This window comes from Microtus oregoni, unplaced genomic scaffold (assembly GCF_018167655.1).
Source record: "Microtus oregoni isolate MIOR12 unplaced genomic scaffold, Mior012 000201F_ref0000476, whole genome shotgun sequence".
NCBI classification, from domain to species: Eukaryota; Metazoa; Chordata; class Mammalia; order Rodentia; family Cricetidae; genus Microtus; species Microtus oregoni.
The window spans coordinates 300,810-316,599 of NW_024544860.1; the positions used below are offsets into that span (position 1 = coordinate 300,810).

At 37.8% G+C, this 15,790-nt stretch overlaps 1 pseudogene; it reads left to right on the plus strand.

The window, feature by feature from the left end:
* Nucleotides 1–14,780: 14,780 nt before the first annotated feature.
* Nucleotides 14,781–15,354, plus strand: LOC121445532 (annotated as a pseudogene).
* The last annotated feature ends 436 nt before the right edge of the window (nucleotides 15,355–15,790 follow it).

Genomic DNA, 15,790 nt, shown 5'->3' on the forward strand with positions numbered 1-15,790 from the left:
AAAACCAAAAAAAAAAAAAAAAAAACTCCTATTATTGGCTAAGGCCTGACTCATCCTATTATCATGCAATGATTGTCAGCTGCTTGCATGTGCGTGGACCTATGGACAGTGCCCACCTGGCAATCCGGGGTTGGTGGCCCGTGCCTTTTTAAGGACTGGGAGAGGTTTGCCCGGGGAGAGAGATATCTTCAATTGTCAAAAGGTCCTGAATAAACTGCTTGCAGGAAGAGCTCCAATGTTGCATCTTCCTTGCTGGTTGAGGTGGGCGTGACACACCAGGATTAATCAGCCATTAAGGTACATTCCTATAACAAATGAGACAATCATGATTTACAACCAACCAGAAGACCCATTTCCCCATCAGAGGCCTCTAACCTGCTTCTTGGGAGCTATTACAGGGTCACAACCTGTGTGTCATGAAAGCATAGTAATTCTAGAACAACTGCAATTTTCAGCTTTTAGAAAAGCAGTTTAGAGTCGATGTCCCCTATACTGATTGAGGTGGACTTGAATCCTGTCTGTAGTCCCACAGGGCAGTGCCCTTGCTATCCTCCTGGCTAACCACCATAAATTTTTGGATCACAAGTATGCTGCACCACAGAGTTTTAAAATTATCAGTTTGAGACATATAGAGCATGGCTCCTCCCTTCAGACCAGAAGAGTAGGAACAGTGTACTGTGTACACTGCAGGGGACACACTGGACAATAGCTAGATCACAGACTGAAGTCTAAGGTCATGAGCTTCAGACCAGAAGAGTAGGAACAGTGTACTGTGTACACTGCAGGGGACACACTGGACAATAGCTAGATCGCAGACTGAAGTTTAAGGTCACGGGTGGCAGGGGTGTCCATTACATAGAAGGATCTGATGGGTCACAGTGTGTGATTTTCCATCATATATTAATTCCTTCCGTGTGAATGAAGAGAGACACTGGTGGGTGTACAGTTTAGGGAGGAGAGCTTGAACTACTAAGCATTTAGTTTCCATTAGTGAACTCTCCCATGCAGATATGTTCAGTCCTGCTTGATACAGCGAAGTCAGCTCAGATGATTAAGACATAAGCCATTGGCTGTAACTCCATGTGTCAGCTCACAGCACCCAGCAGCTAACATTTTACACGAGACAAAGTCATACATTTTCTTATTAATGATGGCGGAGGAGTAGTGGTTCTTTGCTCGGCTGAACCAATACAACAGGAAGTAAATTTTTAAAAATTAAACAACAAATGACAAAAATTATTTAAAATCATACAATTTGAAATATATCTCTCTTTTCATATTTAAACAGTGTAAAACTGGCAGCACATACTTAAATCCTGGCATTGATGAAGGCCAAAGTAAAGGGATCATGAGCTGATAATAAGACCCTATCCTAAAAAACACAAAACTAAACAATGAACTGAGATACTATGGAGCTGAACATGTAGCTCAATGGTAGAATACTTGTCTAGCATGTATGAAGCTTGGGTTTGATACCAACCGATGGAAAGATAAATAACTAAATTTAAAAACTAAGTAAAAATAAGAGGAAATCATTTATATAAAAGTAAGCAAATAAACACTTTGAAAATAGAAGTGAAAGTCAATTTTTCAACAGGATCGCAACATAAATAGAGAAGTATATACCTAAGGCATCAACATCAAATTAATTTTTAACTGAGATAAACCAGACATTACTTTTATGAATCAATAAGTCTTTTTGATGGGTATTTTTGTTTGTTTGGTTTTTGGTTTTGTTTTTTCGAGTCGAATTTTTTTTTTTTTGCTTTTGTTTTGGAGCATGTTCTGGAACTAGCTCTTGTAGACAGGCTGGCCTTGAACTCACAAAGATCCACCTGCCTCTGCCTCCTGAGTGTTGGATTTACTAATGTGCAACAATAGGTATTAATTTTAAAAGTTAAAAGAGCTTTACTATTATCTAAAATAGAGATAATTACTTTTCCCCTACAAAATTTATTGAGTATTATGTAACAGTATAATGTTAATTAAAAGCTACCTTCAATAGTCATGATGACAAATAAAAAACTTACTAGGAAAATCATACTGACAAATATTCTACTTCATCCAAAGTCTTTCTTAAATTAGCCAATCTCAAAAAGCTTTTCTAACCTGTGTGGAGAATAAAGCTTGAAGCTACTTCATCACTAGTTCATATTTCACAGAGATAGAAAAGTATATCATAGCATTTTAGGAAAATATTTACAATGTATTTTCTAAATATTATCAGGATTTTACAATCAATTAGGGTCCTAAAAAAACAAAGAAGCTACATATACTGACCTCATTCATGGCAGGGAATCTGAGAGGAGCAGAAACCTTTTGTTGTCCATTGTCATAGATAAAGATGATGCTCTGACCAAAGGGCCTTTGCCCAGGCATGTGAACAATGGTTATGTTGTGCTAATGAAGTAAAGCACACATTAAAATGACTAAAATTACATCATGTCTTTGCAATGACATATGCTTACAGATTATTACTTCATAATTTGTGTGAAGAAAATATTAAGGAAAGCTAAAATGCTGACTCAATGGTGTTCTCAAAACAAGTAACAATTTTCATGTACTATAAAACTATTAAGCCTTTATCAGAAGACTTACAAAAATTATGTTTCTTTTGCATTTTCTAAGGTTCTAAATATTCTTAAAATTATTTTCTTCAAGGAGAACCATTTTATATTTTTGAAGTAAGCAACAAAAATACATTGATTTAACATTAATTCATTAGAAATGAATATCGGCAGACAAAACCTTCTCCTATAAATGCATCAAACAGTTATACTTCTTTTTTGAGACAGGGTTTCTTTGTAGCTTTGGAATCTGTCCTGAAAATAGCTCTTGTAGACCAGGCTGGCCTTGAAACTCACAGAGAGTCACCTGCCTCTGCCTCCTGAGTGCTGAGATTAAAGGCGAGAACTGTTATACATCTTAAAGGAAAGATAGAATGAGGAGGTGGCATCCTGAAGTCTTACCCAGAGAGAATCACAGAAACTGTGGTCAGGAACATAACTGTTGCTTATTCTCTTTTTGTGCACACTGCCACAACCAACATACCTAAGTGAGTAATAAAAGCTTCAAAAACCCATTCCATTTCCTGTAAAAAAAAAAAACTAACAAAAATGTATGTTATCAGAACCTCTGAAATAAAGTAGACAAGTCTCTTCATCATTGAAGTTCATCATCGTGAACAAATAATGTGATTACAAATATCTTTATCAACAATGCTGCAATCTTAATTCTATTGCTATACAACAGACTTGGTTTCAGTCATTTTTTAAATCCATTTTTGGCATAAAAGTTAAAAAATTATAAAAGGTAACATTGGAAGTGGGATTTCATTATCAAGCTAGAACCGTGGTTTTCAACCTTCCTGATGCAGTGATCCTTTAATATACAGTTCATGTTATAGTGACCCCTAGTTATAAAATTATTTCAGTGTTACTTCATAACTGTAATTTTGCTACTGTTACAAAGCAAATATAATTATCTGCATTTTCTAATGGTTTTAGGTGACCCTTGTGAAAGGTTCCTTCGATGCCCCCCAAAGGACTCACAGGTTGAGAACTTCTGAGCTAGAACAAAACCACAAATTTCAAATCTTTTAAAGTCTTCCAAACATCCAGAAAGTACACATAAAAGTTTTAATAATAAGGCATATTAAAAATTATTAGTTACCTGAGGCCTGAATGTTTTACATGAGAACACAACTCCTTCAGTGGAACAGTTTACTATTTCTTCTCCACTTTTATAATACTTTCATTTTTGTTTCCTAAAGTTACTCAGCATTCAGCCAGGAAAATATATAAAATAGAGAACTATTTTAAAAGTAATAAAGCACTTCTAAACTATATACAGGCACAAAATAAAAATTTCATATAAACTGTTATAGATACTTCATCCTACTTAAGAATATGACAATCTTCATTTATATTCCACATTTGTACCATTACCTATGTAATTGTTTTCTTTTTCCTCCTTTGTTAGCAGTGTCAAGGGGTAATTGATCCTGATCTAAGCAAAACCAAGCAGAGAAGGAAAATGCAGAACCAGGCCATTTCTGAATGGCAGGCACAGAAATTCCAAATTAAAATACTGCAGTGCACTCTCAAGATTGAGTTTCCGTGCCATTGTCAGAATTGCATGAGTCACAGGAATGGCATATGGGTAAATAAACTCAGATTCATCTACTCTCAGCAATCATAGTAGTCAACGGATTTCTTCCCCAATGAACCATGAATTGTCATTAAGCTCTCAGCACAAGTTCGATTTAGGGAAGAATGGGATTCAAGGGTTTCAATGATTCTTATTCCCATGTTTGCATTCACACACATAGTTCGGCTCTGTTCATTAATACAACATTTTTTTTTCAGCCAATCAGAGATGAATATTTGTAGGTCATGTGATTCTAGCTCTGGAAGCCGTTGGATAAGAACCAAGAGAAGATGGACATTACTAATGCCCAAAATACCAACTGAAGTATGATCACCTTCTACAGCCTGAAAAGTGGCACAGAAGTAAAAGGTTAGTTACTATTCTTAAAGTTGAAACAAAGGAACTTCACATCATAGTGGTTAAAAACTTACTATATTCATAGTTCTTTAAGCAGTTCTAGTGATGGTTGACCCAAAAATTTTAATACCTCAAACGTGTATATAGCCAATTCTTTCTTTAAATACTTCCTAAAGGGGAAGACAACATATCAAAGCACATTTTCAATGATTAAATTTGTTGGAATATTAAATATCAAAAACTATTTGGTTAATAAAATCCAAGAAAAGACTATGAGATTATTTTTTATTATTATTTTCATTGAGTTCTACATTTTCCCCTGCTCCCCTTCATACCTCTCCACTCCCCTTCAACTTTCTCCCAAGGTCCCCATGCTCCCAATTTACTCAGGAGATCTTGTCTTTTTCTACTTCCCATGTAGATTAGATCTATGTATGTCTCTCTTAGGGTCCTCATTGTTGTCTAGGTTCTCTGAGATTGATTTGTGAGCTGGTTTTCTTTAATTTATGTTTAAAAACCACCTATGAGTGAGTACATGTGATAATTGTCTTTCTGTATCTGGGTTACCTCACTCAAAATGATGTTTTCTAGCTCCATCCATTTGCCTGCAAAATTCAAGATGCCATTATTTTTCTCTGTTTTATAGTACTCCATTGTGTCAATGTACCACATTTTCCTTATCCATTCTTTGGTCTAGGGGCATTTCAGTTGTTTTTAGGTTCTGGCTATGACAAACAATGCTGCTATGAACATAGTTGAGCACATGTCCTTGTGACATGATTGAGCATCCTTTAAATAGATACCCAAAAGTGGTATTACTGGGTCTTGAGGAAGGATGTTTCCTAATTTTCTGAGAAATTGCCACATTGACAATGAGAGCAGTTTTGTTCTCTGATTACTATCTATGTGCATCTATATCCATCCCCTCCCACAACTCTAGGGTCTTTTCTATGTTGCCTAAGCTGCCCTTAAAATTGCAATCCTTCTATCTGTCTCACCTATCTCAGAAACTGGGATCACAGGCATATGCCCTTGAACCTGACTGTATTAATCTTAGAATAGATGCTATATTATTTCTGTAATAATAATAAAGGTACAAAAGTCCAGTAAAATGAAAAATAGACTAAATTAGAAACAACTGTGTTACAGAACTCTTTTCTGTATATTAACTTATATGACACTTTCTTTACCCTCATCTCTCTCCCTCTTTTTCTTTCTCCCCCACCCCAAAACAGGGTTTAACTATATATAGCTTTGGCTAGCCTGGAGCTCTATCTTGGGGGTGGGCGGAAGAAGGGAAAAACATCAAGAAAGGTCTAGATTAGACAGATTCCTGATTAGTGTGGTGGCCCAGAACTAGGAAGGTACAGACAGAAGGAATGAGTGTTCAAGGCCATCCCAGGTTATATACTAAGGCCCAACTTAAATAACAAGGACTAGAGATGTAGCTCAGTAGCAGACTGGAGGACCTGAGTTAGGTCTATAACAATGCTCAAATCTTTGTGAACAAAGTAAGAGTACAAAGAATTTTCTCTCTGTTCTCTGTGTCTAAATGATCTAGAGCATCAATTTCACATAGTGTTCCTAAAATCATGCACATTTTTTAAACTCAAAGATTAAAAGTAAAATATAAAGACTACCAAAAACATAGAAAATACAAAATCAGTCCATTAAATTAGGCAAAAATAGATACACCAACCACAAAAAGGTTTAAACAAAAAACCAGTTACCTATAAGAATAGATTGCATGCCAAGGGTAAGAATAATGTTGTTTTGATGGGGAATCTCTGTTAGCCAATGATCTTTAAGAGGCTGGACCAGGTTAGGGCATGACCTTTTGGGTACCTGGAGAAAACCACTGGTCCTCCCAGGGTTCTCTCTCTGGTTCCCATGTTACACAGCTGAGGCTGGATTTCTCGTTCCTGTTTTGTGAGTTTGCCCCTTATAATAAAGAAGAATATAATTGGTATATCTTGGAGTTAGCCTGGGATTCTTTGACCCATGTCCTTCAACAATTGGCTTGGGGACCATTACATCCACTTTTTAGGACCCATGCAACTCCACCCAGCCATCACTGGGTCACACGTAGGTATTTGGGCACTGATCCTCCTTGTGCATGGCTCTACAGCAATCTCTGGCCTCAGTGGCATCCCAGAGCTGCTCTGGGTCTGGCTTCCCGGGCACATTGCAAAGGCACAGGTGAGGTGTGGGGCTCCCTGGATGTCTCTGTTGGCATTGCTGCCTTCCTGTCCCTCCAGTACCCATGCTGCGGCCACAGAGGGATCTTTGTGGAGTGCAGGGTCTGTGATTTGTACTGATGGAAGGCTCTGGATTTTCTCTTTATCCTGATCACCAACTCTCAAAATCACTTTGATCACTTTAATAACTGATCCTAAATTAAGCATATCTTTCAGTATCTAATATGTTAAAACCAATTTGAGAAGTCCTTAGCTAGGATTTTCCTACCAGGCAAATACAACTGCGACACCTGCTGGCCGGTAACAGTTATTGCACATACTTCAATTCAATATACCTTATGACAGGTGAGATTTATAATGTCAACATAACAAGTAATTTATCAATACAAGACAACAGCTTTTTAACTGATACCATGTATGGTATTATGCAAGGCTTATGTGATTTCCATCCTACATCCCTATATTTCATTCCAGGGATTAGCTTTGTATTTCATATTTTCTCCTTTAAAAATGGTTTGATAACTAATGAGCCATGAATGAGGCACTTTAAGACTGATAATGACCAGCTGAAAGGAAAAATCGGCACTCTGGAGAAGGATACAACCAATTTGATGGCCCAAACCCAGTCAATGATGGAGGGTGAAGAGACACTGTCTGAGAGAATTCATGATGTTGAATGTATTAAGCAAAATCTCTTAAACAGTTATGATAGATTGATGGATAGGGTGTCTGTCCACGAAGGTAATATGTATGCCATAAAAATTATGTCCAAGATCCAGAGTAAGTGATCTCCACTGAAACAGGTACTGGGGAGTAACCGCTGAGCAAGTGAGCCAGAGCCAGAGACTGCTGAGAGTCCCAATGTGAATCTGGGACCTTCAAGGGAATAGACCTAAGCCAGGACCCCTGTAGGTCTGAGCATGAGTTCCTAGGGCCTCCCAGGACTAGGCCTGAGCCAGGACCTCTGCCAGTCTAGGCATGCATCTGGGACCTCTGAGGGAGTAGGCAGGAACCAGAGATCTCTTGGGGCCAGGCATGAGTCTGGGATGTCAGAGGGAGTAGGCCTTAGCCAGGACCTCTGTGGGCCTGGGCATTGTTCTGGGACATCAAAGGCAATAGGCAGAAACCTGGAACCTCTGCGGGTCCAAGCATGAGTCTGGGACCTCTGAGGGAGTAAGCCTGAGCTAGGTCCTCTGCTGTTCTGGGTGCACCCAAGCCTGGGAACGCTCAGTCAGTAGACCAGAAACCTTTGCAGGACCAATTCCAGGTAAGAGACATCTACAGGAGGGGATCCAGACCAGGATTTACAGAAACAGGTAAAAGCCAGCAACCTAGTAGGCCTGAGACAACAAACTCCAAGGGAGCAGAGAAAAACACAGGAGCACTGAGCTATCTCCAGTAACACAGAGTAACCAATGGTTAAACTAGAACTGTGGCACTGACTGTACCACAAGGAACAACCAACTGAGCTTTGGATTCTTTAGCACCTAAAAGATTAATCAACAAAATCTCAGACAGCCCCAACCACATCTATTAGAGGAAAAGATGAGTAGAAAAGGTAAGGTCACATGCTACCCCACAAATAGCAGCACAATACCAGTAAACCTAAAGACCCTACAACAAGAAGACTTGAACAACCAAATATAGATGAAGCAGAAGAAAATGACCTAAAAAATAACTTCAAGAGAAGGTTTAAAACTCTTAAAGAGGAAATGAGAAATTCCCTCAAAGAAATGGAGGAAAAGACAAACAAAATTTGGAAGACATCAGCAAATCCCTCAGGGAAAACCAAGAAAAAGAAATCAAACATATGAAAGAAACTATTCAAGACTTAAAAACTGAAATAGAGACAATAAAGAAAATACAAGCTGTGGGAATTATAGAAACAGAAATCATGAGAAATGATCAGGAACCACAAAAGCAAGCATGAATAGCAGAATACAAGAGATAGAAGAAAGAATCTCAAGTGCTGAAGATACAGTAGAGGAAATAGAATTATCAGTTAAAGAAAACATTAAATCTAACAAAAGCTGAACCCAAAATATCCAGGAAATATTGGACACCATGAAAAGAAAATATAAGAATAGGTATAGAAGAAGGAGAAGTTCAACTCAAAAGCACATAAAATATATTTAACAAAATCATAGAAGAAAATGGTCCCAACCTAAAAAAAGATATGCCTATGAAGAAACAAGAAGCTTGCAGAACACCAAATAGACTGGATAAAAAAAGTCCTAAAACACTAAACATACACAATAAAGAAAGAATATTAAGAGCTGCAAAGGAAAAAGGCCAAGTAACATATAAAGGTAGACCTTTCATAATTACACCTGACTTCTCATTAGAGACAATGAAAGCCATAAGGTTATGGTCAAGTGTTATGCTGATATTAAGAGACCATGGATGCCAGCCTAGACTACTATATCCAGCAAAACTTAAAATCACTATAGTAAAGCAAAACAAGATATTTCATGAAAACACTAGATTTCACCAATACCTATCTACAAACCCAGCCCTACACAAAATACTAGAAGGAAAAGTCCCACCCAAAGAAGTTGTCTACACCAACAAAAACATAGACAATTGATGGTCTCATAGCAGCAAATCCCAAAGAGAAAAACACACAAATTAACATTACCAACAATGAAAAGTAAACTAACAGGAGACAGCAATCACTGGTCATTAATATCTGACAAAATAGACTTCCAGCTAAAATCAGTCAAAAAAGATAAAGAAGGTCATTTTTCATATTAGTCACGGGAGACTAATAAAAAGAAATCTCAATACTGAACATCTAAGACCCAAATACAAGGACACCCTCATATGTAAAAGAAAAATTTCTAAAGCTTAAATAATATATTAAAATCCCACACAGTAATAGTGGGAGACTGCAACCCTCCACTCTCACCACAAAACAGGTCAGTCAGACAAAAAAATGAAGAGAGAAATAAGAGAACTAACAGATGCTGTGATTCAAATGAACTTAAAAGACATATAGAATACTCTATCGAAACAGAAAAGAATACACCTTCTTCTCAGCATCTCATGGAACCTTCTCAAAAATTGACCACATACTTGGTAACAAAACAACAAATATAAGAAAATTGGAATAACCCAATGTACCTTATCAGATCACCATGTTTTAAAACTAGAAGTCAAGAGCAATACTAATTCCAGAAAACCCACAAACACATGGAAATTAAACAATGCTCACCTGAATCATTGATGGAACAAGGGAGAAATTTAAAACTTCCTAAAACTCAATGAAAATGACCACACAACATACCCAAACTTATGGGACACAATGAAAGCAGTGTTAAGTGTTCATAGCACTAAACACTTACACAAAGCTGGAAAAAGCACACTAGTGAATTAGCAGAACATTTGAAAATTTTAGAACTGAAAGAAGTAAACTCAGCTAACATAACTAGACAGGAAATAATCAAATTGAGAGCTGAAATCAACAAAATATAAACAAAGAAAACAATACAAAGAATCGGTGAGACAGAGTTGGTTCTTCAAGAAAATCAACAAAACAGAAAACCTCTATCCAAACTAATCAAAGGCAGTGAAAGAATATCCAAATTAATAAAATCAGAAATAAAAAGGAGGACATAATAACAGACATGGAGGAAACACAGAGAATCATCAGGTCATATTTTGAAAACCTGTACTCCATAAAATAGGAAAACTTAAAGGAAATAGACAATTTTCTGGATAAATATCACTTACAAAAATTAAATCAAGAAGTGATAAGCAAATTAAACAGACCTATAACTGCTGAAGAAATAGAAACAGTTATCAAAAGTCTCCCAAGCAAAAAAGGCCCAGGACCAAATAGTTTCAGCTCAGAATTCTACAAGACTTTCAAAGAAGAGCTAATACCAATACTCCTCAAATTATTCCACACAATAGAAACAGAAGGAACATCGCCAAACTCTTTTTATGAGGCTATAATTACCCTGATACCCAAACCATAGAAAGACATTACTAAGAAGGAGAATTACAGGCTAATCTCACTCATGAACATTGATGTAAAAATACTCAATAAAATACTGGCAAATCGAATCCAAGAACACATCAGAACCATCATCCACCATGATCAAGTTGGCTTCATTCCAGAGATGCAGGAATGGTTCAACATACAGAAATCTGTCAACTTAATCCACCATATAAAAAACCTGAAAAAGAAAAATCACATGATCATCTCATTAGATGCCGAAAAAGCTTTTGACAAAATACAACATCCCTTCATGATAAAGGTCTTGGAGAGAACAGGGATACAAGGAACATACTTAAACATAATATAGGCAATAGACAGCAAGACAGCAGCCAATATCAAACTAATTGGAGAGAAACTCCCAGCAATTCCACTGAAATCAGGAACAAGACAAGGCTGTCCACTCTCTCCATATCTATTCAATATAATTCTTGAGGTCCTAGCTAGAGCAATAAGACATCAAAAGAAGATCAAGGGGATAGAAATCAGAATAGAAAAAGAAGTCAAACTCTCACTGTTTGCTTATGATATGATAGTTTACATAAGCAATCCCAAAAATTCTACCAAAGAACTTCTACGACTTTCAGTAATGTAGCAGGATACAGGACTAACTCAAAATAATCAGTAGACCTCTTGGACACAGATGATAAAAGGGCTGGAGAAGAAATTAGAGAAACAACATCCTTCACAATAGCCACAAACATCATAAAATATCTTGGAGTAACTCTAAACAAAGAAGTGGAAGACTTGTATGACAGGAACTTTAAATCTTTGAAGAAAGAAATTGAAGAAGACACCAGAAAGTGGAAAGATCTCCCATGCTCTTGGGCAGGCAGAATCTTACCAAAAGCATCTACAGATTCAGTGCAGTGCCCAGCAAAATTCCAGCAAAATTTTTTACAGACCTCGAAAGAACAGTACTCAAGTTCATATGGAAAAGCAAAAAACCCTGGATAGGCAAAACAATCCTGTAAAATAAAAGAACTTCTGGAAGCATCACAGTCCCTGACTTCAAGCTCTACTACAGAGTACAGTACTAAAAACAGCCTGGAATCGGCATAAGAACAGACAGAAGGACCAACAGAACTGAATAGAAGACCCAGATATTAATGCACACTCCTTTGAACACCTGATTTTTGACAAAGAAGCTAAAGTTATACAATGGAAGAAAATATAGCATATTTAACAAATGGTACTGGTATAACTAGATAGCAACATGTAGAAGAATGAAAACAAATCTATATCTATCACCACGCACAAAGCTCAAGTCCAAATGGATCAAAGACCTCAAGATAAAGCCAGCCACACTGAGCCGTATAGAAGAGAAACTGGGAAGTACACTTGAATACATTGGCACAGAAGACCACTTCCTAAATTATAGCCCCAGCAGCATAGATACTGAGAGAAACAATAAATGGAACCTCCTGAACCTGAAGAGCTTCTGTAAAGCAAAGGGTATGGTCAACAAGACAAAACGACAACCTACAGAATGGGAAAAAATCTTCACTTAACCCCACATCAGACAGAGGTCTGATCTCTAAAATATACAAAGAACTCAAGAAATTGGTCATCAAAAGAACACATAATCCAATTTAAAAAATGGATTATAGACCTAAACAGAGAACTCTCAACAGAGGAATCTAAAAAAGATTCCATCTTTTTTTTATCCTCCAGAGAACTTAGACAACAATGAGGACAGTAAGAGAAACTTACATAGATCTAATCTACACAGGAAGTGGAAAAAGACAAGATTTCCTGAGTAAATTAGAAGCATGGGGACCTCAAGGGAAGGTTGAAAGTGGGAGGGGAGAAATAGGAAGGGAAGCAAAGAAAAATGTAAAGCTCAATAAAAATCAATAAAAAATGGTAAAAAAAAATTCTGTATGAGCATGAGATATTACCCTTACTGGACAGACTTCATACTTTGAAATCTTCAAGGAGGGCATTAGAACAAAATACTGGACAGGAGATCCAGACTTTACAAAAGGCAGGAGTAAAAAAAAAAACATTAAAGATTAAAAAATTTATCAAAATTGTTGAGCAGGGACAAAAGTTACAAAAACAAAATTTAGCCCCATTAGTATGTACCAAACTCCTAGGTGGCTTACCCAGAGTTCTAACTGACCATCTGCCACCAAGTACCCTAAGGTAGTCAAAAAATATAAATAGGAACCCATTCGCATGAGTGATCTAAACGAAATTAAGTAAGCATTTCTTTCTTTCTTTTTTTAAATATTTATTTTATTTATTTATTATGTATACAATATTCTGTCTGTGTGTATGCCTGCAGGCCAGAAGAGGGCACCTGATCTCTTTACAGATGGTTGTGAGTCACCATGTGGTTGCTGGGAATTGAACTCAGAACCTTTGGAAGAGCAGGCAATGCTCTTAACCACTGAGCCATCTCTCCTGCCCCAAGCAACCATTTCTTACAGCCCACATTCACCCTTTGTTAGGAAAATGGTAAAAACGTGGGCTTCAAGCAATAAGGTTAACCCACAAGCTTGGCTTCAGTTAATCTCAGGGGTCCTACAAGATGGAATGCAGCTTCTCTAAAAAGGTTATTGGAAAAAAAAAGACGAAAATTTTTGAACAAAAGTAAAAAGCAAAAGAACTTGAGATTTTCCAAGATCAAATTCTTGACAAGGGTCCTTACTCTGATCCTAAGGACCAGGCTCTTTACAACAAACACACCTTATCCTTATGCAGCACAGCAGCCTTAAATTTTTGGTACAGGATTCAGAAACCAAAATAGAAAAATATATATTAGGGTTAAACAGGGTCAGAGAGAACCTTTTAGTGACTTTTTTCAAAGATTAACTAAGGCTGGACAAATAGGAGTAACAGACCCAGAAGATAGATGTATACTTATTAAATATTTAGCTTTTAAAAATGACAACTTCGAATGGAAAACGATCCTTGGTCCTTTAAAGGTCAGATCAGTACCAATGGATGAATGGATCTGGATACAATGAATGTTGAGACGTTTGACTATAATAATAAATTGGGTAGGAGAAGTGATTTCCAATGGTATGAGGAAACAGCAAAATGCTAAATGTTTTAATTGTGGTAAAATAGAACATCTGAGAAAAGATTTTAGATAAGAAATTCCTAGAAATAATATCTACTATAGACATGGCAAGAATAGGAGGACTCAGCCTTTGGGTGTCTGTAGGAGGCATGGCAAAGGCTAACATTGGACCAATAAATGTAGGTTGACAAAGGACAGAAAGGACAATCCGATACCATTGGAGAACTCCCTTGTGGGCCTCTCGCAGGTCCAATGGTCCAATCTTTCTCAGTTAGTGTGGAAAACATGTCCCACAAAAAATTTTAAAAATCCAGTGCCTACTATTAAAAAAAAAAACATACTGGTCTGAATGATAAAATAGATATGGAGGATAAATCAAAAACTCTAGTAGGAAATAAAAAACATATTCTGGCAGACTTCTATAAATGATCAAAGACCAAAGCTAATAATGTAAATGGAATTGCTACTGAGGGCTTGATAAACATGGGTGCAGATGTAAATATCATTACTCCAGAATCTTGGCATCCGAATTGGCCTCATCAAGAGGCAGATATCCAGTTCCTAGGAATTAAAACCCTATCTCAAGTAAAACAATGCATGAAATGGGGTAAAAGAATAAAAGGAAGGCTGAGGCTTTATGTAGCTAATACTGCAATGAATTTATGCGGTTATGACCTGTTGCAGCAATGAAATATTGAGGTTAACATTCCTGCAGTCCCCAAAACTTAAGACAAAGGTCATCAGACATTCAGGCTGTACAAGAACAGAAAACAACTAGAAAATCTTCAGAGATTCTAATGGTCTTGCTTTTAAAATGGTTAACTGAGAAACCAATATGGGTTAAACAATGGTCTCTAACAGAAAGCTTTAAAACAGTTGGTACAGGAGAAACTAGATGCTCAACATATTAAAAATTCTACCAGTCCTTAAAATTCTCCTGTATTTGTTGTTAAAAAGAAAAATGAGAGCAGGCAGCTCTCATATCTCTTGGTGACTGCCGCCGAGGCCTGCCGCAGTTGCTCTTGGGTTCTTCTGCCGAACCACCATGTCGCAGAGCGGGGAGGAGAACCTGCAGGGCTCCTGGGTAGAACTGCACTTCAGCAATGGGAATGGGAACAGTGTTCCAGCCTCTGTCTCTATTTATAATGGGGGCATGGAAAAAATACTGCTGGATGCTCAGCATGAATCTGGATGAAGTAGCTCCAAGAGTTCTCATTGTGACAGCCCACCTCGCTCCCAGACACCACAAGATACCAACAGATCTGAAACAGACACTCACAGCTTTGGAGAGAAAAACAGCACTCTGTCTGAGGAAGACTATCTTGAGAGAAGAAGAGAGGTTGAAAGCATCTTGAAGAAAAACTCGGACTGGATATGGGATTGGTCAAGTCGGCCAGAAAATATCACCCCCAAGGAGTTCCTTTTTAAACATCCAAAGTGAACAACTACTCTCAGCATGAAAAATACAAGTGTTATGAAGAAAGGGGGCATTTTCTCAGCAGACTTTCTGAAGGTTTTTCTTCCATCTCTGTTGCTGTCTCATCTGCTGGCCATTGGATTGGGGATCTACATTGGAAGGCGTCTGACAACTTCCACTAGCACCTTTTGATGGAAGAATGGATCTGACTTTCATTAACACAGTGTGGATTCTGTAGGGGTAAGTCCCGCCCCTTAGGGGGCGTGTTCGCCTCTGGCTAATGTTGGCCTATAAATTTGGTAAGCATGCTCCCAGCCGCCCCCTTCTGCTTTCCTGCTCTCCACGGGAACGGTGGTTCTGTAAGTCTATTTCGCCATTAAAGCTATATATATTTTTACAATCTGTCTGCATTCGTTTATGCCGTTATATTTTGGCGCCCAACGTGGGCTATTTTGCCCCCGACTCAAGCGGGTAGCCCGCTAGCTAACACAGCACCCTCCCGGGTGCTGTTTTTTAGTTTGTGACTCCGGCCTCAGTGCCGAGTCCGAGACATACTCAGCCACACAGGCCCATTCTGCCTGCCTTGGCTAAGTTTGCAGCAGAACCCCACTGCCTGACTTAGCAGAAGCTCAAGTACC